This window comes from Vanessa tameamea, chromosome 3 (genome assembly GCF_037043105.1).
Source record: "Vanessa tameamea isolate UH-Manoa-2023 chromosome 3, ilVanTame1 primary haplotype, whole genome shotgun sequence".
NCBI classification, from domain to species: domain Eukaryota; kingdom Metazoa; phylum Arthropoda; class Insecta; order Lepidoptera; family Nymphalidae; genus Vanessa; species Vanessa tameamea.
The window spans coordinates 9,598,431-9,625,358 of record NC_087311.1 but is presented as its reverse complement, the minus strand read 5'-3'; the positions used below and the strand labels follow the sequence as shown (position 1 = coordinate 9,625,358).

Genomic DNA, 26,928 nt, shown 5'->3' with positions numbered 1-26,928 from the left:
CTAGTTCCCGTGGTTGTCAGCGCATTAACGATGTAACGAATAGTTAGGCTTTCTTAGTATGCCAATGTCTGTAAGGTATGATAATTACATAAAGGCAGGCAGGCTTATCTTCTCGTTTATTTTTCAAATGTAATTTAAAAAAAAAAAAAACAAGAAGTAATTGTGAAAATAATTTCAAAAATTTGATTATAGACTTTCATTGCGCTTCAACAACAGCTACACGCAACAATGTCGCTATGTGGTTAAAATAAATAGTGAAACTTCAAAATTTCTTCTGTGTCGTCAGAGTTGTTGTTCTCCAATTTATAAATTATATTTGATTTTTATCCGCGATCATACCTTTTTCATTATTTTACCTGAAGTTTTAGTTCAGCTCGCTAAAGATTATACGATTATATCTATATTTTAAATTGTTTCATTATATTTTTATATTTATTTAATATTCATAAAAAATTAGAAGCTATTTAATTAAAAAAAAATACTACAAAATCAAACGTACATCTTCATAATATGTGGACTGGGAGGACTGTACTAAATTGCACTCCTTCATCATCGCACTCAAATTCCTTAGCTGAATGAAGTAAGTGTGTAATTTTGGAATGATGTACTTTATATATTTGTATAGTGCGTGGTGTTTTTGTTGTTTAGCGGTCTACGTGAAAGACGGAAAGTGGCATGTGGCAATTACTATATTTTTATAGAATATTATACATACATATTTATACTTATTAATGGATTGTGGTGATCACGTACCATCAAAGAGCCTATTAACACGTCCAATAAATATACGCTACAGATTAGGATAGTATCGACGGTTTTCAACGGTCGGTAGGGTTTCATTGTTCCAGCATTGTTCTTATAATTTATTTTCTTAGAGAATTGTTTTGCTAAATATTTTGTATGTATACTACAAATGTAAAGACAGGTGTAGCCACAAGGGACCTTCACTCATTAGCATTTTAATAAAAGAAGAACGATATGAAAATGGTTTCATCTAATTTATAGTCCATCCGCTGTGACAATATACTCCCTGATTGAGTGAAATCAACCAAAGCGCCCGTCTGGACGGTCCCAGAGCAACCGACCGTGACGTACCGTGGTGTCTGCCGTGATATATCGATCGAAATCAGGGTATTATTTTTTATAATTTCTTGACACATGCTGTATAGAATTTTTCTGTGATTATCTACATTTATTCAAATTTTTAGAATCGTTCAAGCAATATTAAATTGCAGTGGAGCATGAATTAAACTCGGTGCTCGCCATCGGGCGAGCACCGAGCAATCGTGTTATGCTCAATTATTTTTTCAATTCAGATTTTTTAAACTAAATTGTGTCGTAATAATTTTATAGAGGCTACAGTTATCACTGGATGATGGATGATGGATGGAGAAACAGTGTATATTCTACGAATATCTTTGATACCTTCTGAATTCCTTTTTAAGTTCAAGAGAGTACAGTTTGCGCTTATAGTCTGTTTCGTCATGACAACTAATAAAGCCCAAGGTCAAATCTTTAAAATGCTCGGAGTAGATCTAAGAGAAGACTGGTTTTCGCATGGAAAGTTCTATATAGCCTGTTCGAGAGTGAGCTTTACAAGCAGTCTGGTGGATCTAGCCCATGAAAGTTGTACCACAAATGTGGTATACAAAGAGGTCTTAAATTGATGTGATATTTAAAATTAGTCTGTTAAATTATTTATAATCAATTTCAACGCAAACAAAGCCGCGAGCAACAGCTATTGTGTATAGTCACAGTATTTCTTTAAACTGTCTCTTAAATAATAATATTTGTATCAATCTTATCGTACGCGTAATTTAATTAATTAAAAACATAAAAATATTATAAAAACTAACCACCATACATAATATTTGACATAGTAAATCATCACACCTGACCATAGATACTAAAATAAATATTAAGCTAATTGATTTCTACTGATCACCATCCCCACAACAAATGACCCGGGGAAAACTATATTTCGTGTATTACTTTAACATTGTATTGTTTGCATTTGTCCTCGAATAACAGTTCACTTCTTATATAGAACATAATTTTTAATATATTTGTATAGTTTGCATTAAGAAGTAAAACATTTCATACAAATTATATATCCTTTGTACTAAACTGTACAATTGTGCATGATAGATAAAGAAGAAATACGAAAAATATATTTTCAAAAAGGCGATTGAATGCGATGGAAATCGACGCATATTTTTAAAAATATTTGACAGTTTTTTTATCAAATGTATAGATTTTTTTATGTAAAGTATTGTTTATGTCGATATAAAGGCTCCACTCACCTTGTGTGTAATACATTATATCAAATCACCATTAGATGCGTTGACCATACACCAAATACACCACTCACCTGTAACAAACAAAATCCTGTTTAGTACCAGTAATGAATACTAAGTGATTTACATGCCGTCTTTATAAATTTGAACATAGTCATGCTTATATTTTTATAATTATATCGATTTTAAATTGATAAAAAAGGAATTACATTGATCATCAAAAATAATTGCATTTTAAGATATATTTTTTTGTCTGTTATTATAATTTTGCCGAATATAACACTATAGTATAAAAATTTTATATTGATACGGTTACTTTAATAGTATGATATATTTTTTTATGAAAAATGAAACTTATCTGAAATAACAGTTTTTTATATAATTATTTCATAAACATATAACTTATGATATTATATACTTAATAATACTGCTAAGCCAATTCGCACAGACAAATCTCTTAGCTTTACTATGAAAACAACAAGATTAATTTCAACACATATAGATTGCTTTATTTACATACGCACACACAGAAACAGGTGTTTCAGAGCCAACTGCATAGCATAAATATAGCAAAACACAAAGTTATCGACGCCGCTAAGCCGCCTTTATTGACTATCGTTACATCACTAGTGCTCCACTCGAAGCCACTCTGATTTCGATTACATTGAGCTCTGTTTTGTTGACATAAGGTCGCTATTGGCAGAAGTTTTTAAATAGGGATGTTTTGTTAAGCACAAACCGAGTTCGGTTTTGCAATAATGACACAGTGACAGCTACGGCGTATACAAACTGCGTTTCATATCGTTAATCGATAAACTGGCATCGTATCTGAATACGAAGTGCCTTTAAGTATGGACTGCGGGGCTATTTGATGACTGCTTACATTATGTGCGCGAAATTTTATTTGTCTTTGCACATCCTTTCGTTTATATATGACCGCTTAACCGCAATTTGACACGTCCATTGCTTTTATGAGTTTTTGACCTAATGGGGTATTAAATAAAACGCATTTAGTTTACGTGAATAAAGATTTTGACCGGGCTGTAAACTGTATCTCTCGCATCAGAATCACTCGCATTAGAATTATAGTTACAATATAAAACAATGGGCTAATTATTGTTTACACGAATTATTGATTTGAGTTATTTTACCTATTTAAACATATTGTGTGTAATAGAGCTATAAAAACATATAGAAAAACGATTACTTTTTAATTTTCTTTTTTTAATTTTCAAAAGCGATAATTATCAGAATAAAAAAAAATACATGTCTTCAAATTAAAACATTAATATTAAATCAATGTAATTACCTGAATATATTTTTATTATTTAACATTTAGTTTTACCTTCTTAAAGCCAATTGCGTCCAATATATACCATAATAAAATTATCTTGAATGTAGTTTGCCTTCTGAATAAATTTTGTAAAGATTTGTATAACCGTTATATCTGATTATGTTATCACGAATATATTTATATAAAATTCTACCACTTAGACCAGGCGTAACGTAAACAATCACCTCAAATAACTCGACAAAAAGTAAGACGGGCAAGATTTTTAATACGTTTAAACGTTGCAAAAAATGACTTGGTCGAGACGTGGAATAATAAAATTTACCTAAATTCAAGGAATTATTTAGTTTTATTCCCAAAACGATCCCATTTATATAACAATCTACCGGTTCGCAATCTAAGTTTGCTGTGCACTCCATTCCTCCACCTCCGCCAATTTAAGTAATACAATAGACGCTACAAGAGTTTGTATCAATATTTTATTCTTCTTCATTGTTTGGTCTGTCTTTCTTTTCACTTCCGTTAATACTTTCAGTACTAACAGTTTCATCTTGTCTTTTCAATGGTTTATTATGAATTAATAAAATATTATAATTTTAAAAAAAGAACGCCTATACGCTATTGAACCTGACAGTGACAATCTTTAGTCGCGACTGTCATTGACACACTAAATAAAATAAAGCGCTGCACACATGTTTAACGACAACATTTTTGTATAGTAAAAAGCAGCAGTCATATAAGAAGACCTATCTACCATTTAAACTCAACTATTACTATTATACCAAGATTGTAATAACCGCAAAATCTTAATAAAACATTTCATTTTAAATGCAAGAAATACTCATGTTGTAAATAATTTCCTAGTTAATACATCTTATACACAATCACACACATTTCTGTTTAGCGGCTTTTGTGAAGGATATTACTAATCCCCCAGTATTAACTATTTCTTTGTTTCTATCGTTCCCTAACTCCAGACGCTTTGAACCCTAAACCCTCTTTAATAAAAACTAGATACCAACTGTCCATGATCGTGGTATGGAAACAAAACACCACACATTCATTTAAAGTACAATAGTACATGACAATTAGCTCTGTCTCGCCGAAGCCGTACAATCGTAAGCCGGTGTCAGACGCCTTTGCCAACACTTTTATTTCGTCTACTAAATGTAGATGTATATATATAAATATCTTTCAGGCAGACAAGATTGTTTAGATGTATACCAATTGTAGATTAAAACAATCATGTAGGTATTACAAACTTTATTTGTCAGAATAAAAATTTTCCTACATTTTGTTACATGAAAATGATACAATATTTAAAAATGGAACATGCGATTTCTGTTTAACATTAAATATTCTAGTATCCGTTAATTGTGTTGGGCAGCTTTTTAAAATAACTGCGCTCTTTCAAACATAATTTTCTTTTGATCAAGCTCAATTGGAAGTTAATATTTATATATTTTTTAAAAGTTATACTTGCATTTTCTGTTTAAATATTAATAGATCGTATTTTTTAACAATATACACACATACATATATGTATATTTATATATTTATTCATATATGAAATATTAACATTAAGGTCCTAATAATACACAAATAAAAATTTAAAATAGTTACTGTACTAATCATGGCCTCGTGTTACTAAGAATGTTAGCAACATTTCATTGTCAGTATCATACTGATAACGAAACAATGATATAATTGAATTCAATTCAATAATAAGTATTTCTATATCTTATTTTTTATGAAAGTCTTTAATAAAACAAATATAAGGAAAAATACTCATTTTTAAAAAATAAACATCTCGATCTGTCGCTTTGCAGATATTTCGGATAAGTTCTGTGTGATTTTCTTGAACCTCATGTATGTAATCGTTTTATTCGAACTGTATTTTAAAATGTTATATACTTAATAATATGGTTAAAGTGATATTAAGTACTAGGTGTTCCACCCGCTTTGCTAGGCGTAAATTAAACTTTAATATTGAATAAAGTGTTATACTGCTACGTAATTGACTTATATGCCAAATTTTATTAGAATCCGTCCAACCTTTCATGTAACATTAAGTAAACATCGTCCAAGATCGTAAAGTAGTAGGATTATAGAACTAAATATTAAATTAATTAAGAAAGTACAATAATTATTGAATACAGAAAAGCGTAAAATTTACATCTTAATTGGATAAATACACAATGTAACGATTTTTATTTCAGTGTTTTAAAATAAAAACTCTGCCGAAAAGTGACAACAAACATTTCGTACAATAAAAGCATTTCTCGACCCAAATCGGCTGTGAAAACGCGTCATCACTCACGTCGAACGCAACTAGGGCTTCACGGTAGCATGTCATTTCTTTCATTGTTCAGATCGATTACGATGCCTCATCAAAAGCGGCTGTCGGTGAAATGTATGACTTTGTAAATAACACATTGTGGAATTACATAATATTTAATTTTATATAAACCATCTGTTATTGCTAAGGTTGGGGAAAGAAATATAGAATATTAAGTTTTATCTTTCGAGGACCTACTCTATCGACTTTTAATTTCCGTTTGTGCAAGTTTAATAGTTCACTTTAAATACTTACTTCTAACATTATACTAGACTAGTAGGAGACTCGATTATTTTCTAGAGATATTTCATACAAACTTTTTTTTATGTTATAGATTGGTGGACGGATAAATGGGTCGCCTGATGGTAAGCGGTCACCACTGCCCATAAACATTAGGGCTGTAAGAAATATTAACCATACTTTACATCATCAATGCGATACCAGCCTTGGGACCTAAATAACACAAGAATACTAAGTATTGCTGCTTGGCGGTAGAGTATATGAGTATATGAGTGGGTGGTACCTACCTAGACGGGCTTGCACAAAAACCCTACAATCGAGTAAATATATCTTTACTGGGGCTGTATAGTATAATTTGTGTATTAATTTATTTCATCAAATTGAGGGTACGTAACTTTCCTAGCTATCCAATATTAATCCAACAATAACTATCACATTCATAATAATCTTCACGGTTACTTTAGTTACCTTCTAAAGGATCGAGTTTGATTAAAAATTTTCTCTTACATGCGAAATGCAATATTTTTGTTCATTTTCAGTATCATCGCAGATTAATTTTGGAACGGTGTAATAAGCTCCCTCGAAGCCTTTATTCCCAGCGCCTCCCACAAACATTTACTATGTAGGCTCGTGTTTGCTTGCTCGTCGGATAGCCGTGTCGTCGTCTTTAGGGCGACTGTCCAAATAATTATAGCACCATGAATATATATTTTGCCTTCAGAATCAACGTCATTTTATTAATCAACAGCTTTGTTGTTAGAAGTGTTAGTTACAGACAATAATTATGTTATTTTTTTTATGAAAAACATATTTACGATCTTCGTACATCAGTATTAATAATCTCAGTAATAAAAATATAAAATTAATATTTTTATTTTATTTATTGAATATTAAAAATACATATTATTACAATATTAAAAAATTATAATATTTATATGAGAATACGTATTTACGAATATATTTTTATAAATTTAGATAATATTACTAAATTACCTTATTAGTACTTATGAATTATTTGTATCGATGTATCCTTGATAATATTGACAAGTTAAAGTTTTCACATACATTGATAGCTCAGTGCCATGTCTGGCGTAGATAGCCTTCCTTATTACCTAGGCTCGTGTTTGAACGCTCGTTGGCCGGCCTCGTCGTCATCTTTACCCTGATTGCTTGTGAAGGACCGCTTGTACCCTTTATAAGATATTTTGTTTGTCTCTTTAGCTGTTCCGTCCGTAATTTTAAAATTAATTTGAATTTTCGGTTAGAATTTCACAATATATTCGTATTAAATAAGATTATATTGGCAAAATTTAAACTAAAAGAAAAGGACTGAACAGTAAGCATTATTTACAGAAATATTATTAAAAATGCGTTACGTATTACATGAATATAATGAAATGAATGTGGACTAATGCAAAATATTGAGCATATTATATGCCTAAGAATTCCAAAAGAAAGGTCTTTTCGCTCCCAACCCGAGTTGTATCCGCGAATTTCCATAAATCTTGTTTCAGTTCGTCTTTAGTTTAGAACTTGTGGATTTAAAATGTTCTCTACTGCAAATGTCGGCAGCGATTCTTTCTCACGGCGTCGCGTGAAACATCGCTGTAGATGCTACGTCGACTTATGTGATGAACGGAAGCGACAAGCAATAACGTTATAAATAATATCTTTGACATCATCAGTATAACAAAGATTTCTGACCTAGTTTAAAATCACATTTAACCTTATAATTACTTGAAAAGCCTTAAAGTTAAATTACAGAATAAATCCAACCAAACACATTGATAGAAATACATCGGATTTTTTTTCAAAAATAGTGATGTCTTGTAAAATTATTAAAATTTATATCAACAGTAAACCGAGGTATAAAGCGATTAGCATACTCCTCGCGCTTCAAACTTAGGTCGTACAAAACTACCTACTTGGAGTAGAAGTTGCTATTTTTCCCATCTTAAAGGCTTCTAATATCGCAGTTCCCCGCCTCGGGCCCGTTGTCATTTGTCCGCTGCTCTGTAGGCAAACTTTGCCTCAATGTTTGAAAGCACTACATTATATCCGTAGCTCTTCATCGTGTCTACGCGTGCTAGTGATGGGTTATTTCGATAAATTATAGTTTAGTTCGACGACATTAATGCAATTAAAACAATAATGGATGTAATTATTAGAGATTAAAATGATAATTTTATATACTTGTCCACATATTGTGTGTGATTTTTAAGTACTTATTTATTATTTATTTAACTATAATATGATAAAGTTATAATCATTGTATTTTTTGTTACAAGTTACTCATCATACTGGCAAGTAAATACTTCTATATATTATTAGTCATACATATATCGATGTTCGATATTTTAAAAATATTTTAATTATTTGAAATCAGTCAAATTACATTATAATACTCAAGTTATTTGAAAATGTTCGATAAGAACAGCGCTAGCACTTTTATTGTTAATCTTTAAAATGTCATTAAAATATTTTATTCATCCCGCGTTTCAGGCAAATGCAATTGCGCTTCTTTGTACCCGTACAAGCAGATCAGATTTTTTTGTAAAATAAAAAGATTTTGCGTATTTACATATATCCATTGATTAAATAAATACTTATACTTTCAATCAATCATTCATATTTCGCTTTTGAGTGTATGAAATGACGAAACGTTATTGTTCAGCTTATTGTTTTATCAAAATGCGCCGACCCCAAGTAAAATTGGGATAAGGGCAGGAGGATGATGAGGATGATGATAGTTTTATCAAAATATAATTAATATTTATAAAATAATCATGTTTATTCATTTATAAATAATAATTGTCATTTATCATTTAACGAATAAACATAGTTTGTGTTTTATTTACACTTTTTTTTACATTGTTTTTTTTTTTACTGGACGGACTAGGCTTATAAAGAATCGCGAAGATTCATGATTCTCATCATTAGAATGATTTTATGTCCCCTATAGATCAAAATTAATAAATATATCAGCTCAAATTTTATACAGATCAACCTAAAGATACTAAGACATGTTACGTCTTCATTACAATTTACAACACAGTCTTTTCCCGCATTATGGAAATGGTTGAAAGCGTATAATGTCATAACTATAGAAAACCAATATGGCTTTTAATAAAAGACCCTAATATTATATATATACCTTTGATTATTTAAATACGAAAATGAAACCTTGAGTAATTCAACTTAACAAAATTTACGTCAATGTGTTGTCACGCAGAAACCAAGGACAACTCTTAGGCATTTAGATTTATTTGTAGTTATCAAAAATAAAACAGCAATAAAATTCTACATCTGGTATACTTGTAAATCAATTTGTATAAGTGAATTAAAGTTCTATAGAGTTTTTGGCATTGCCTTTTGTATCGATATATTGTTTTATGTCAACGAACATCACTAGCCAGAAGTAAGACGCGGCACTTCCTTACATAGTGGATTTCTTTTTAATACCCTACATTTAAAGTCCTAGCCGAAGGAAGAGCACATGTCGCCGTATAAACTTGGCTGCCTCTTTTTATCATGCTAATGTTGTCATTATAAATCGTTTTTACTCGACTTTGAAAGCAGGAAGTACTCAAAATAGTCGAATAATCTACGTGGCTTAATTATCGATATAATAATTTATTCGTTTGAATCGGTTTTTATTGTCGGCCCATTTATAAAACCTACCCAGTTATAGGACTTTGATTTTTCACCACTAAATAATAATAATATAAATTTTTGTTCTAGTTTGAAAGGTCAGTGACCCAGAGTCGTTACAGACGTAATGTATATATTTACTAAGTTCTTATTTCAGGTTAATTAAATCCATACTATACTAATATTATAAATGCGAAAGTAACTCTGTCTGTCTGTCTCGCTTTCACGCCAAAACTACTGGACCGATTTAGATGAAATTTGGTACACAAATAGTCTAAAACCTGAGAAAGGACATAGAATACTTTTTATTTGCTACTTTTTTTTAATGTGCTGTAAAGAGTTGAAAAGGGGGAAGAAAGGTTGTAAGTTGTTGAAAGTATTGTCTTTTTTATAACTATAAGCATAAAACTTATATTTTAGGCTGTACACTTATAAACTAACATATCATGACACCCACTAAGAAGGGGATTTTTAAAATTCTACCCCTAAAGAGGTGAAATAGGGGTTGAACGTTTGTTTGGAAGTCCGTATTTTTTAAAGCTAGAAACATGAAACTTTATTTTTGGGATACTGATTAAAAAGGAGTAGATACTTATTTAAGTCTTTCTGGATATTCTACCCCTACGGGGGTGAAATAAGGATAAAGGAACTTTGTAGTTATTATTAGTTATTATTATTTATTAGTCCGTCATTTTGAAGTTAGAAGCTCGAAATTTTATTTTTGGGCTACCGATTAAAAATTACTTGATTCGAATTTAAGCGTTTCTAGATATTCTACCCTAAGGGCTGAAATACACACCAATGTGGTATACAAAGAGGTGTTACATTATCGCAATATTTTAAGTTCATTTGAAATTTGTATATTCATATTCTACGATGATGACCTCCGTGGTGGAGTAATGTGTACACCGTTTTTCATGGGTACGCCACTTCGAGGTCCCGGGTTCGATTCCTTGCCAAGTCGATGTAGAATTGAAACTGTGAAGCGTACCACACCGTAATCACGACTGTTATAAACTAAAACCTTGCCCGAATTCTGAAAATTCAGTATATTTTGATATAAATTGAATGTATAACGGCTAAGTAGTTTTTTAGGTTGGCATTACAGAACACCCCGTTTATTAATATAAATATTTATTAATATAATTTTATTTGTGAATAAAATACTATGTAACTATAATATAATAACATCATTCTAAAAATGTATTTATTCAAATAATTACAACGGGGACAAATTTATATTTAACGAACGAGTGGTATTCGTTGAAATAGTTTCATTAAGATTTCCGTAATTAGTCGTTTTAATGATAAACGAATCGTGAATGTGCGTGTTTCGTTAATATTATTATTTATTTCATATAATTTGTATTAGCTTAATTAACCGATTAATAAATGCGGTCAGCTGTAGGTCACATGTATAAAAAAAAACATAATATTCAAATTATAGAACCAGCAAATTTATTTGCCTCTAGCATCGGTGCAATTTGGTGTTAGGCTTTCCTTCAACAAGCATACGAAATGATTTACGAAACCAAAAGCACATTATAACTCTTATTGATTCTTTCTCTGGTTAGATCCTGCTATCTTTGGTTAAGATCCTCTTAATTGATTTTGGCTTTTTAAATGAGCTTAATTAGAATCTATTATATTCTATTATACTAAATCTTTAATTGCCTCGTGGTATTAGACAGGTAGCTTTAGTAATAAAATCAGAAATTAACCCAAAATCATTTCTTAGATCGGATCTAAATTATAAAAAGTATGTTTAGCTATACTTCATCCGGTCAGAACCACAAGGTAAGAAATTACTTATCACACATATAATAATAATAATAATATTGATGTTTGTACATCAAGCATGAGAACAGTAACATAGAAAACCAAAAAAATCATCGTAGCACATGAGTTTAAAAAACAAAACCTCTGTGAAAAGGTCGTGGACGTGGCTGGCTAGCTGATTTTCAGTACGCACCTATACAATAGGATAATACAGACTGATTCACGTGGTTTCCCTCACGTTAATTTTACTGCTCTGTCATCATGGGTCGTATCGCAACGATGACATTAATGACGAACAGAGATATCTACTGCAAATAGATTTCTAATAAGACCGATATGTGTTGAAATTAATGCATTGCAATAAATAATCTTTTTTTCTTTATAACATAGAAGTGATATGATCTGGAAATAAAAATAATCAAGCATAAATACCAATGACAATGACAATGAGGACTTGTATGTGAATGTACATTAAAAAAAAAGTTGAGATATTGATAAGTTATGAAGTATATTATTTAGTTTTCGATAAGCCGTATAAGAATGAAAGAAACTTATCATTTCACAGGATAGTTCTCGTTTATTAAACAGTATGATTTATGAGTGCTCATTGTTTTTGCGACGCCTACGCCCTTGGCGACATTTTATCTTGATTATTTTGGATTGTGATTCAGACTCGACTGGTTGAGAAGTATATGGTATGATTTTATTGCTTGTTATTTCATTGATGTTTTATTTTTAGCACTTTTGGTGCCCAATAATTGGATGCAGACTCAAGTATCGTTGTTTTGTTTTTGCTTAAATTATCAATTAGAGATATTAATCGATGTAACATGTTATTAGAAGTATTCAAATTCAATGTTTATAAATGACTTTACGCGAACTAAAATATTTCAACCTGTAGTTTTTGACTATCGTAAAATGTATTATAAATATTTTGAATGTGCAAAATGTATTATCTGATATTTATTTTTCTCCGTTAAATAATTTTCATTAAAATTTCAAAAAATAATTGGTGCCATTTTTGTAATAACATTGTGTTCAATAAGTATTTTATGAAATATTAGCAATGTATAGTAGAAGGCAGCGCATATCATATCATTTAAATACATATATATATATACTTTGTTAATAACAATATAAACCGGTTTCCCGTACGTATGGTATTTACAGAATTGAAAAGAGCTACATCTCAAATCATAGGAGTTGTAAGAGCTACCTATGGTTTTTTGTTTATGCATGTCTATCAAAGCCATCAACACTTAGCACCTTAACGACCCGACCTAACAATGTGCGGTGACAGAAAGCCATATCACCAGCAAAGCATTTCCAAGCAGCGTTGACATAAGCCAGGCATCCGGCTTAAAAATTTGCCAAATTTAAACTCTCACAGGAATAAAAACACACACAGTTTTGACTCTAAGCAAATAGGATAAAGAGAAGCAAATTTATGAATCTAGACATATATGTTTTTAACCTAATGTATAAAATATAATCAACGTAGATAAAATAATGTAACATTACCTAAAATCGAATAAATATATAAGCGAATATAAGTTATTTAATATAAAAACGATTTTATATAATTTAATCTCATAAAAGATAATCTCGAGAACCAAAATGAATAAAACAACACTGTCTACTTCGAGCTGGTTCTTAACACTTAACTAATAAATAGCACACGACACTATCATTTAGTTCAAAGCGAGAGATCTTTATAAATCCCATTTGAAACCGCAAAGAAATCTCACTATAACGCAGCCAGACTTAACTTTTAACAAGATAATACTAAGCTACCAGTGGACAGTCTTAAGCTAAGAACAAAAAGTAAATTGAATATGACATCAACCTCAGTCAGCACTTACCGAGCTACGATAATGTAAGCATTATTTGCTTATGAATTATGATTAACGTTTACGAAGTTGCGTAATATTTAAAAATAACACGACCATTTTAGACTTAAAATTAAATACAAAAGAAATTTAAAATTGTAGTTTTTTGAAAACATTAATAAAATTTTCAATGATAATTTCAAATTTGAAGGCCGTTAAATGTATCTGTTCTATATGCTGTAAAAAGCTTAAATTTGAAATTGTTTCATATTTTTGTTAAGAGTTTCCTAGCTGGCTTTCCATATTCATATATATAGAAATTGTTAAATTAATTAAATATTTTGTTAATATATTAAATTAATTAAATTAATTTTTAAAAAATTCCATATTCATATATATGTAGCACAAGTCGTTGTGTTGTATTGAATATGCTACTTTGACAAGGTCTCTGTTCTGTGACCCTAAACATCTACGTTAACGACTTTTCAGTAAAAATGAAAAAGGAAACATTTCTTTAGCCGTGGAAATGCTGAGAATATTCTCTAAGAATACCACTTCTTTGCTTCTGGGAGCCACTCGTGGGACGCTCGAGTGACGTTTGTGCGTTTTGAAGAAATTAAACGCGAGCATTTTTAGACTAAATGAGAATTAAAAAAAAAATCTTAAACCAAGAAAACCTCATGCTAAGACCCTTATTCCGACTCTACTGCGAAAAAAACTGCAGCAAAACAACTCGGTTTTTGTAAGACGAATTCATAAACAAAATTTGAATTAAGAATCATTCTATAGTGTTAAGTACTTTAATAATTATTATAAAACGCTTTGACATTATTAATATTTACTTCATAACTGCGGCTGACTGTTGTGAAAAAAGTTTCTTATTTGGTTTGGTTCCTTTTAAGTTCCAAGTTAAAAAGCAAATAATTTACAATTTACAAGGATGTAGCTTTCTTTAAAATAAATAAATAAATATATATATATTATTGTGAAAATTTTGTGGCATGAACCTGCCTCATATTTATCGATAAATTATATTAAGCTATGGTTGATGAACTTTTCTTTTTTTTAGATCACCATAAATGCAGTCAATGGTTCATTAATATTAATAGAATTTGGAGGAAGAATAGTAAGAAGAGAACGCATTCACACGAACTGAATCTCAATACAATATTCAGTGGATCGCATTATGCAATAGTCCCTAAGTCACAGAATCAATATGGTCGATGTAATACGAAAGGTTTTGTTGGCTTTGTCATAAATATTTAAAGAGATTTTCTTCCTTTGGTGCTTTTCGTGAACAAAAAATTTTATTGATAAATTATGTGTGTTTGGAGGTGACTTTCAGAAAACAGTATTTTTATTATAATAATACATCATAATATAAGCCATATTAAATAACTAATTTTAAGTATTTAATGTTGAAATTCTATTTATTATATGGAACTAATTATCTCGTTGGTATTAGTGGCTAAGAAGGCTGGGCTAGGTCCTTAGTTCAAATACAGATAAGCAGGAGTTGGAAATTGTTTTGTCAATAAATTTCAATATCAATTACGACTTTTTTGGATTAAGAATCGCAAATTTTTACAGTCTTTAAATTTATTAGTCAATACAAACGAAGAAAAATTGAGAGACAATTACTGTCATTTTAATTCCAACCGCCTTGATTCCTTATTCGAACTAAGACTCCGATGCCCTATGTACGTGCCACCCGTACCCCCATCTCTCTAGAGTCGATCAGCCCCTGACAGAGCACCATAAATATCCGTCGAAGGCATTGAGGCTGACTGAAGGCAGAGCCTGATTTCCCTTGTGACGTCACACGAGAATCCAAATAAGTTTGAATAACCTTGGCGAAGCTATTCGATCTAGTGTGTCAAGGTCAGTAGAAGAAATTGTTTAAGTTGGCACATGTTGTATTTTGTAAACAACGATTCGAAATATAAGTTTAAACTTTAAACAGACAGGTACTCGGAGTTTGATTCATCACACCGTAAACATAAAAAATAGCAATGTAACGTAATGTAACCATTGTAATTGAGATTGACATATAATCAACGCAAATCTAAAAGTTTTTTTTTTAATTTTTAACCTACACTATTATATAATTTTATCCACTTTACACAAGATAGGTTGTTAAGATATTACAAAACTGGGAAGCGGTACCATATGTTATAAAAATAATTTTCCAAAAAAAAAATTAAAATGCCAAATAATGGCACATAACCAAACAGGAGCAAACAATAAATTCCACCAAAGACTATCCAGTCTGAGTTAATCAACATCTCTAAATGTTAACTCAAGAGTTGCAGAACTTAATTAGAAAGTTGAGAGCGTGGAGCGAGACGACTCGAGTGGCGTAGGCTTAGTTCATGCTTCATATAACTTGAATACGGTATAAGTGTTAATGGCGTCACTGGAAGAAACTGCACTTGGGACGATTTCATGTACATATTTCTCTTTATATTGTCCGTATGCGAGCGTACATTAAAATTTATACAAAGTTATCAAATACGCATTAGCGATAAACGAAGGTAGTTTGTTTTCTATTTTGAAAATGTTATATTGAAGAAACTAATTAAAAAAAAAAAAAACTATTTTCCATCCGCGGCTCCACCCGCATGAGGCGGTGTTAGGTACCCTTTCTTTCTTTTTTTGTACCCTTCCAACGTATGCAAAGTTTCGTTACGATCGATTGAGTTGAGAATACGTTAAAGTGTAACAAATAAACAAACACTTTCACATTCATGATATCAGTTAGGATTTCTTCCAAATCAATAAACCCCAACAACTGACTCAAAGACCACTTGGTAAATTTCACTTTAACTATGCCAAGAATTTAGGCCAAAAACCCTTAAGTTTTTACTACAAGAAGCTAATTCGTAAATTTTGCTGATGTCTCGATCCCCGCAAAACTCATTATGCCTTTTAATGTAATCATTTATGGCCTGTTAGAAATATGATTTTATATACTCTCAGCAATTACTATATATACGAGTATTAATAAATACTAAATAATATTATTTTAGTACACGTTAAAGAATACGATAAGAAATCTTAGTTCTGACTCAGCCATAATATATTACCTTCGTATTTCTTGATAATGATAAATTATCTAAACATACCTCGCAGGACTCTCCTTCCACTTAACAGTACCAATCAATTTGTCACAGCCGTCAGTACATAGCGTCAATTCGTCGCGTGTCATTCGACGCCGCGCCTAAAACAACAGCAGGGCCGATAAAAGCGCCCCGCATCCGCTTCCGGCCACCGCACAAGACGCACCATAGACACATTCATTAAGTAGATAAGCTTATAATGAACTTTGACCGACTTAGCATTCAGATGCTGATTCGAAGTATTTTACAGTCTTCTGATATTTTTGGTGAATTACATTTGTTTTTGTAGTGATAACAAGAATATGAAATTAATTATATAAAATAGTTGAAATAAAATTAGTATTCTTTGTGATTATCATATTATTATTATATTTATGATACGTAATCTAATGATTAAAAAAATATTACAATTTTCTAAAAGAAACGGATCATTTTATTTTAAACACAGTTCACGTACATTGGAGTGGAAGAGAATATTGAGATTTGTTTTTTTATTTCTTATAGACTAGTTACAGTGATAGAACCGGATGATGAAAATATTTACACTCGTAAATTTTTATTATGATCTTAAGGGATAATTTTCGTTCATGTTCATATAACCGATTCTCATTCGCAAGAAATACTAGCCAACTAATGTATGGCAATACAGTTGCGCTCTCTATTTCTTCATTCTCACAATACGATAGGACGGCAAATCCAACGCAATGGAAAGAGTGGCAAAAATTTAAGTGTTGAGTTTAGGTTTTCCGTGATTACATTTACATTATGTATTATAATATTTAATTTTAGATTTTGTTTAAAATCATTTTCAGTCCTGGACTTTAAAAGCCTACACAATTGAAAAGACGTTGGCTATAATTTCTTTAATATTTAAATGATAGGCCTCGAAAGAGTATTTCATGTTAATTCGGTTTTCAAAATTTTACGATCGGGTCAAACATCGAGTGAATATGGAAATTTATATAAAGGTTGTTTGAGACCTGGATGAGCACAAAGGAATATAAGCTACAAGGGTCATGACAAAAATAAATTTATTTTTAAACATCTAATGATTGATAGCTTTTACTTATAATATATTTATCATACATTCATTTATTTTTATTTTCAGTTAAATTGAAAATAATTTAATTTATATTTAAATTGAATTTGAAGAAAAAAATATAAAATATCTACCATCGACAAAAGATATATTTTAATGTTAAGAAGAAACTGAGAATTCATTGGAATATTTCTTAGGGAGAGAACATTAATAATCGCAAGATAACTCAATATACAAACCCCTATACCGCACTATTAAGTCAGTGTAAGTATTACCAAAATGGGATTAATTAAAATTAATCGAAAGCTGGTAGGATTAAGAGCGTCATGTCTGATGAATTCATTAATAATGGCGCCCAAATTGGGATAGTGGGATGGATTTTGCCTAATACCTGTGTCTACAGTTTTAAGTATTACAAACATTAAGTATTGAAGTTAAATGTTTAAAACCATTATATTTTACTAACATGATATGACGGAATGTTATAAACTCAAAAAGTTAGTATCTTATACAGAAGCTATCGTTTTGCAAAGGAACGGAATTATTATGACCACATTTATTTATGTTATGCAAATTACAACGTTTGCTATCACAGTATTCTTGTCTACGTTCATACTCATAAATATAAAAACTCTTAATAATATTAGTAATTCACTTTTAATTCGAGGTTAGTTCTAGATTGTTCCACGATATATCCAAAATATTTTTAATTTATACTATAAACATTTATGACTGTACAGCTTAGCTTAACAAAATATTGTAATAATTATGTCTGTTTAAAATATTAGGTAAATATTTGTTTCAGCTCTTAACCAAAATCAAGCTCGAGCTAGCTACGATTATTGAATCGAGTCACCCTACGGGCGCAGTCACGTCTATCGCGGTGTACGTTAATATGTCGTACGTGTGTCGCCTGCCTAATACGTCGTACAAAACGTGTACTGCACCCGACTTTATCCCCCTTTGATTGTCTGGACGTGCGTACCGTGACGTCACGTTACGTTGCGATTTTATTTCGTAGTGAAATTGAAAAATTCATTACTTAAATTTACTGCAGCGTGCCTCTGTGGGCATGATTTGTAGTAAAACTAACTGCCAAATATCTCTTACTATTTATTATGTTTCTTCGTATACATGAATGCTAAGACTATCTATATAGGTAAGATTCATAATTTCCAAAGTATGTCTTGAGATTTATTTCCATCTTAATTGTACAGCTTATTTACGCATTATATGCATTTGTTAATGTTTTTATGACAGACTTTTAAAGGTTTTATTCAATCAATTTAATGTTGCTTAGCACATATTTTCTTGAACGTTAAATATAAACTAAACGTAAATAATTTTCTGCAATGGATATTTTTAGCTTAAAAATTTTATATTATGCTTCAAAAATATTTTGATCTTTTTCCGAGGACACAAATTGAGATTCAGCTGATCGAAAATCTGAATTCTCCGCCACCGTGACAGCGATGTGATTTATTGCGCGGCCGATAATAACGTTATCACGACCATCTTGGATACTGGAACATAATGCTACATGGTCCTCCGAGCCGGATAACGGTTAGTGTTACCTGAATAAACTTGATGTTGTTTAGAATTTATGATTACTGTTATATAAATTTCATTTAATAATTTATAATTTATTTTGCTATTTTTAGTCGCACGATGAAAACATATTAATATAATTTACTAGAATATCTAGGTGAAAATAAGACGTACACAGTATAATTTTTGCTATCACTAAACTATAACGAAGAAAAGCTTAACTTGTTTCTAAACAAAAGTTTTTCCGTAATTGGAATGTTACCTAACGTAAATAAATAGCAGAAACATATTGCTTATATTATGTTAAGGTATGTTTTATTAGTAACAAAAATAAAATACTTACACTTTTATAATATTTAATTATGCAAAAATAATAAAACATTATTAACAAAAATAACCACTGTAAAATTTTATTCTCATTTGCTGAATTTTGATATTCCACGTGATATTATATTTTACATAGTTGACCTAACATCATCACTACATCATATTATGTTAATTATTTGTATGTGATGTACCTTTATACATAAACGAGCTTTGAATTATACTGATAAAGATGATTGATTGATCGACGTGGACCCCATTCGGTTCTGTGATCAAATGTGTTAGTTTTCATGTAATGGGCCAAAATTCTATTCAGCCATTCAGCACGCGTCATTGGCTTCGAGGTGAGGGTTAAACGGGACTGATTTTGATCGATAGGTGACGACAGATTTTGATGCTAGACTTCATACGTTTTGTGTAAAGATGACAACTGTAGTGAAAAATGTAGGGAGAAAATAAATTACAAACAATAGTATTTTTTTATTTTATAAATTTTCTCCTAAGCGAATTTATTTTTTCTTGGTTTAAATTATTTGAGATAGATGTATCAAGTATATATAATGAAAAAAAACATTTAATTATTTAACTGAATCTGATTGTTTTTTTTTTTATTTCATCTAGCAAAAAAGAGAGTTGATTTTAGTTTTCCGAAATAATATAGGGATTTTGATTTGTTAATTTCAAAAGTATCAAAAGTAATGTATGTATAAGAAATCTTAAACTATTAAAACAGTCTCTGTTACAAAATGGCTTAGTAGAAAATTGTATTCATTTAAAAACTTCTTACATATTAAATTATTATAAAACATCGCATAGATATACAAAATGTCAAAAAATTAATCTAGCGTAACCTACAGATAAATACCAAAAAGGAAAGCCAGTCATCGCTTAACGAGCTTCGATTAAAATGAATTGAAAACGTTAAAGACCAGAAACTGGTATTTTAAAGCTTTAAATAATATTGTGGAAGGATTTATTCGTAGTAAGAAAATAATGACACAATGAAATGTATCATTGTTCATGGAGTAACAACAATTATATTACGTTTAAGGTTTCTTTATCAATTTATTATTTTCTATATCACCTTTTAGAAATGTGTGTGTGAATTATGTTGTTGGCTTCATACAGTGAAATATTGTACATTCAAATATAGTCTACTTCCTTAACAGTTTTTTAAGATTGTATTTGATTTTGTAACCTACTGTACAACTTGTAGCAATTGCGTGGTACTTTTTTAAGAAAATCTTAAATTCACTCAAGTTTCCAATCTGTCTGCGCTTCAGAAAATCCTCTATTATTATCTAACGTGACTTTGTAAACAAAACTGTAACTCTCACGAACACGCATTTTTATTGGGAGATTTGTTTATTCAACTAACGTCGCGAGGGAGCCAAGGTCGTGCATCCCCGGGGAACAAGCCTTCAACGCGAGGCTTGTTTCTGTACTTATAAATTCTTCCTGCTTAGCCTCCCTTTATTTTCTTTCAAATTGTATTAAGATTTCGCAAAGTCAGTTGACAAGAATTTCAGAGAAACGTTGTATCTGATCCTTATTGAGTTTATAACAGATTTTGTAATGACAGTGGCGAGTCCTCGATGTTCCCTGTTTTCTGATGTTCCATTTATTTTGCCTTTATGTTGTTAGTTCACGTTCAATGAACAAAGTCGGGGTGAAGTTGTATTGTCACTTTTTGAACATTGTATCACCATTCGATGTAGGAATTTGCCCATAATGGTCTTTTTGTTGATGCTTAACTTTATTGGAAATTCAAGTAGCCACGGGACATACTTTCTTAGACTAAATAAATAAAAAAGCTATAAACTTTACTTGTATAAAGTATCAAGAAATATGAACTTAAATAATTTTAAACTCGGTCTATTAATACATTTTAAAATCATGTCAAAAAACATTGATAAATAAAACATGTTACTAAATATAGTATCATATTATTAATAATAAAAAAACATGGTTATAATGTTTGTTGTAATTTACTTTAAACTATCTTAAAAGTCAGTTGCTAATGGTCTAAATCAATGTTATATACTCAAACGAAGAGATCAAGTAAAACACTTTCAGTAATAAATGAAAAGCCGTGTTTCTTTTTCTTAATATTCATACATTCTTAACAAAACTCTAATAATGTATTTAATAGGTAATATTATGAAGTAGTACTTTGTCCTCTCACATTATAATATATGATTATAATTTCTTATAAATTACGATTCGATTTTTAAAAAACAAAAATATAACGCCCTTTAATGCCTTTCCTTGTATGTATTTGTTTTATCGACTATATCCCGCTACATTTACATCCATTTACTTATAAATATATTTACTTTTTTATGTCTAAATATTTCATTAATTTTATATAACTTTTTTTTTCAAAAAAAAACTAGTGATACAAAATTACAATATGTAATTATTATTAATTCTAAGAAATTAGTAGAGGTCAGAAGAGTCACTAATATTTTGCTCCATTCAAATTTTAAGCCCTAAGCACTCCCTTAGCTCTACTCAATTTTATCGTAAGTATAATTCGTAACATTGTACATTTAATCAACAAGCAATATAAATTGTTGTTGAAATATTTTTAACCTTGTGTTTCTATGTATGGATTAAATATATAAAAAAATATAATACTATTGAAAACTTCCTTCTTCAATCATACGTCCACTTATTATCACTTAGCCATCGACGCTCATCTGTTTTTTAATCGAATCATTTTTTCATGAATACGAATGCTGCACACTGTAATAACATCGGCGTTAATATTTTATCGATACCGTGTTGGTTGTTTATAGTTGCCTACATAAAATGTTTTTTATCAACACGAAACAAAGATAAATTGGACGATGCGACGGAGTTATTGACTTACTATCAATATCAAAAATTTATTCGCCATTAAACATTCTATTGACTTAAAGCGATAAAGCAACGATAATACAAGGGAGAAGGGAACAAGAAGGCGGCAAAATTCATATTAAACAATGCCGCGGTAGGTCTCAGTAAGAAATCAATTCTGCGTGTTCAGCTGAAGAAAAACTCATCAAGTGCAAACCGACACATTTTTCACACCTGATGCTCTGCATTGAAGTTCAAACACACCAATAAAATGCCGTAAGTCATCCCCCTTGCATGTCGAATGTAATTTATTTCTAATTTCGCCCCCCGATTGTCACGGTCCCCATGGCAACGTGTGATGATTTATCTCATCTTCATATCTGACTTTTATCTATTGTTCTCGTTATATTAAAGTCGGATATGATATTTGACATTTTGGTAAGAATAAAAATAGAAATAAACTCTTTTAATATTTATTTATCTCTAGTAGTAAGATTATTATTTACACGATATCCAATAATAAAATCTAAAAGTGGCTATTTGGCCATTTAAAGTAGCAAACGTTTGTCCATTTAAAGAATAGCAGCCCACAGTTAGGAAGTTGGTAGTATTCATTTTTTTATTTTTTTTTAGGTGGCATACTATCGGGAGGCTCACCTGATGGAAAATGACTACCACCGCCCATGGTCATCTGCAATACAGGGGGACTTGCATGTTAGTTGTCGGCCTTTAAGAAATGAGTACGCTCTTTTCTTGAAGGTTCCCAAGTCGTATCGGTTCAGGAAAACCGCCGGCGAAAGCGGGTTCCACAGAGTTATTGTGCAAGGCAGAAAATGTCTTAAAAATCGTGCTGTTTTGGATGCTTAAGACATAATTAATTCATTTTAAATCTTTTTTTGTATTGGTAGTTAGTAGCAAAGCCGTTGGTCCTGTGCATGAAATTTATTTGTTTACGCACATACTTACATACTAAAATGTGCACACGTGACTAGTTTGAAATGAATCAGTGGGACATCATAATGGTAGTCACGGCAAGTTAAGTTTTCTACCATCTGATAAAATAAAGTCAAGGCCATCAGTATAGCATATAAAACATGACCCGCGTATGAGCAGTTGGGTCAAGTGACGTTAAGTGGTCATCACCAGCACGTTGGCATTGTAAGAGATATTAACCATTCCTAACATTACACCAATGCGCCATCTACTTTATGAGCGAAGATGTTACAGTCAAGCCTACAGAACACAACAATGCTAAGTTTTGTTTTCGGCGTTAGAATATCTGATGAGTAGGTACCAACTTATTAAATAAGGTAAATTCTTAATTGATATTTATAATATTCATCTACCATCCATTACATTCCAACTACATCCGAAATAAACTTTGGAATACTTTTCCGTATCTAGGGAGACGATTACACACTTTTACAAACTAAATGTTGCTGAGAGTTTAAGACTGTTGCTGCGGTGAACAAATATCGTATTTGGTAAACCAAAAACGCATTAGCGTGTTCAAATACTGTACACGTTCCGCTTCTCCATCAGACGAGAAGAAAAAACCTCAGAACTTGATGGATTGCTCGTTTCCTTATTAACGTTGTGTTTTGAAACGTTTTACTAGTGCTAGCATAGAGGTTTTGTATTTGTTTTATAAAGTATCAGTAAGAATTAATCTAGAATTGTGCCTTCATGAATTGGTATGTAAATAATTAAAAGTAAATTCTAATTCTCGATAAGTTTCCAAAAGTTAATGAAACTTTTCAAAAATTTTCAATTCAATTTCATTTAAATTGGAGTTATAAAGAAGTGACAAATGAATTTAGATTTATGTTAATTTTGTTTCGTTACCATTTTTAAAGAGTTTGAAGTCTATTTAACAATTAATAATACGAAAAAAAGAGTCTTGAAATTGTTTGTGTCATACAATGCATATTATATTTTTCCATATTTTCTGATAATTAGTATTAATAATTGCTATTCCACTAACCTACCCATTCCCTCCCAACCAAAAAAGAGAAAATATTATGAAAAAATATATATATATCGTTAGGCTTCCGAACATTTTAATCTTAGTATCTTCTAAACAAGAGTGACTTTTCTAAGTACCTATCTTCTAAGCAAGTGCATTAAATTCTTTGACTGCATCAGAACTAACAAATTAAGTATAATAACAGTCAATACTAACACTTTTCGAAGGTCATTTTATAGTATTAGTAGTAGCTGTTTTACCAATCTAACAAATTTTATATTACTAAAGTAATTTCTGAGATAAACATACGAAAAAATTCTTATTCCGTCAACGGGCGTTATTAATGATGTGATCCCTTCTATTCTGTTAAAGCTTTTAGACCCTTGTTCTGGTTACCATTTTTCCCCGAAAAGGAAATATGTGAGGCCACTTTGGCAAACAGCTTAGTAAGAGATTTATAAAGTCTTTAATTTTACCAATAAGTTAATTTTCCATAAGCCGTTCTAATCACTAAGTATTACAATGATTTGATAGAAAAACGATGTCTAAATAATTACTATAATCTTATATGAAATAAAACTAAACCAACAAAAGAATACTTATTATTATCGTCGAAATGAATTTAATTATTCCAGAGCCACACACAAACAAAATATATTTACAAAATTATGTATGTGTGATTTAGCATCTAATATTAGTGTATAATAGCAATAGTAAAACGTATGGAGCAATTGAGTTTTAAATAGACAACCTGACGTCACGTATATAAAATTAAAATTACTCGGAACAAATAAAATCAACAATGTTAGCAATTCTCTTGCCAAAAATAACCCCAACTGGTACATACAGTGTAGATATCGTATTGTAGAAATCGTAAAAGTCGCTTAATAAATTAAAAAATAACGCCATTATTCCGTGCAACCCCTAAATAAACCCGACAAAAATCTGAGTTTTTTGATACTTTATGTAAAAAAATGTTTTACCTCCATTTTTTCATTGGAAAAGTGCAATAGTGGCCTCAGGGCCGCCGTTGATACAATTTTGGTACCCATAGAGATGTGTTCACACTAGTAACTTTATTTTACAAATCTTAATATTTCAATTTTTTCTTTATTTGCAGCTACTTTCCGATTATCATGGAAATTAACATAATTATAATAATGTTACTTAAAATATAAATAAAAATTATACTCTCAATACAATATAAATATTATTTTACTTGGTGGTAGGGCTTTGTGCTAGCCCGTCTGGGTACCACTCATTGATCACATATTCTACCGTCAAACAACAGTACCCAGTATTGTTGTGTTCCGGTTTGAATGGTGACTGGGCCAGTGTAACTACAGAGACAACTGACATAACATCTTAGTTCCCAAGGTTTGTGGCGCATTGGCGATGTGAGGAATGGTTAATATTTTTTATACCGCCATTGTCAATGGTGGTGGTTTATGCAACGTCTAGCTATGAGATTTTTTTTTATCAATTCGGTTCAAATTATTCCATATTCATCATTTAAGAACAGTACAACATAAGACACAATGAATTATCGTCTACCGATATCTTAACACTATTTTAAGTGTGTATAGTTCGTAAATATGCTCGAAAGGGAATCGAATTCGCAAGAATATCAAACAATATTTCAATTTAATTAGATTACTAGATAAATATCTCTGTGAACATGCCCTTGCGTTATACCAATCGAACAATAGCGTGACATAGCTCGGAGCTATCGACTTCCAGCAAAGTTTTGACTATTTGACAGACTATTTTTATTTAGTCACATCAGTCCACTGGCTTCAATATCAACTAGATAATCCTTGTTAAATCTGTGTACCGATATTGAAACTATAAAAATGTAAAACAATATAGAGGCAATTAAAAATATTATCTATCCTTTCTCTTATTTGTCATATCACGAAAAAATAAGCACGTGGAGTTTATATGACTCGGTATTTTGCTGTTAATGTCATCGCCGTGTGTATATTTCCGTTTGTATCTTATATATAAATGGATATTATGTTTGATCAATTGTAATGTCACAAATTTGAATTCTTTACTGAATTTGGATTTTGTATTAATCGTCATATTGTTACTCGCGCGCTTGATGATGCTGCAATACATCAACCTATAAACTTGTGAACCAATCATTACATGATCATGTTATTGTACATATAAAAAAAAACAAGAATTTAGTCATGCCTCCTTTTCTTAAAAAACATTCAAGTGATATTCTCAAAATAAACCCGAATCTCGATATAATTGAATAATGTTTCGTTATATTTAAAACTATCTTATTTAAAATTTAACAAAATAAAGGACTTCTTATAATACATCTTACAACATGTCTTTGATTACGTAAATAAAAAATACATAAATTTAAATTCACTATTCAACTCATCTAAATAAAATACTGTAATACATGTTTAATTACCTTATATCATAAAATGAAATCAACACTAAAGTTTCAAGGGTTCAAAAATACGCTAAATATACTCAAGACGCGCGCCATCGTCTTGTACTTGACAGAACTTGGCGAACTTGCCGGGCCAGACCTGAAATAATACTTTTGTATTGATACGATTTTAATTAATTCTGGTTCATTTAAAATATTGTTTTACCTACTTATTCTTTTTGCATTTACTTGATTAAATAAAATGGATAATCTT

At 30.6% G+C, this 26,928-nt stretch overlaps 1 long non-coding RNA gene across 1 annotated transcript in view; it reads right to left on the bottom strand.

The window, feature by feature from the left end:
• Positions 1-2,302: 2,302 nt before the first annotated feature.
• LOC113397221 (uncharacterized) overlaps positions 2,303-26,928 on the bottom strand; it is a 61,472-nt gene continuing 36,846 nt past the window's right edge. Inside the window, exon 3 of the long non-coding RNA XR_003368812.2 lies at positions 2,303-2,371. This is a non-coding gene — a long non-coding RNA (uncharacterized LOC113397221). The remainder of the gene's footprint in view (positions 2,372-26,928) is intronic.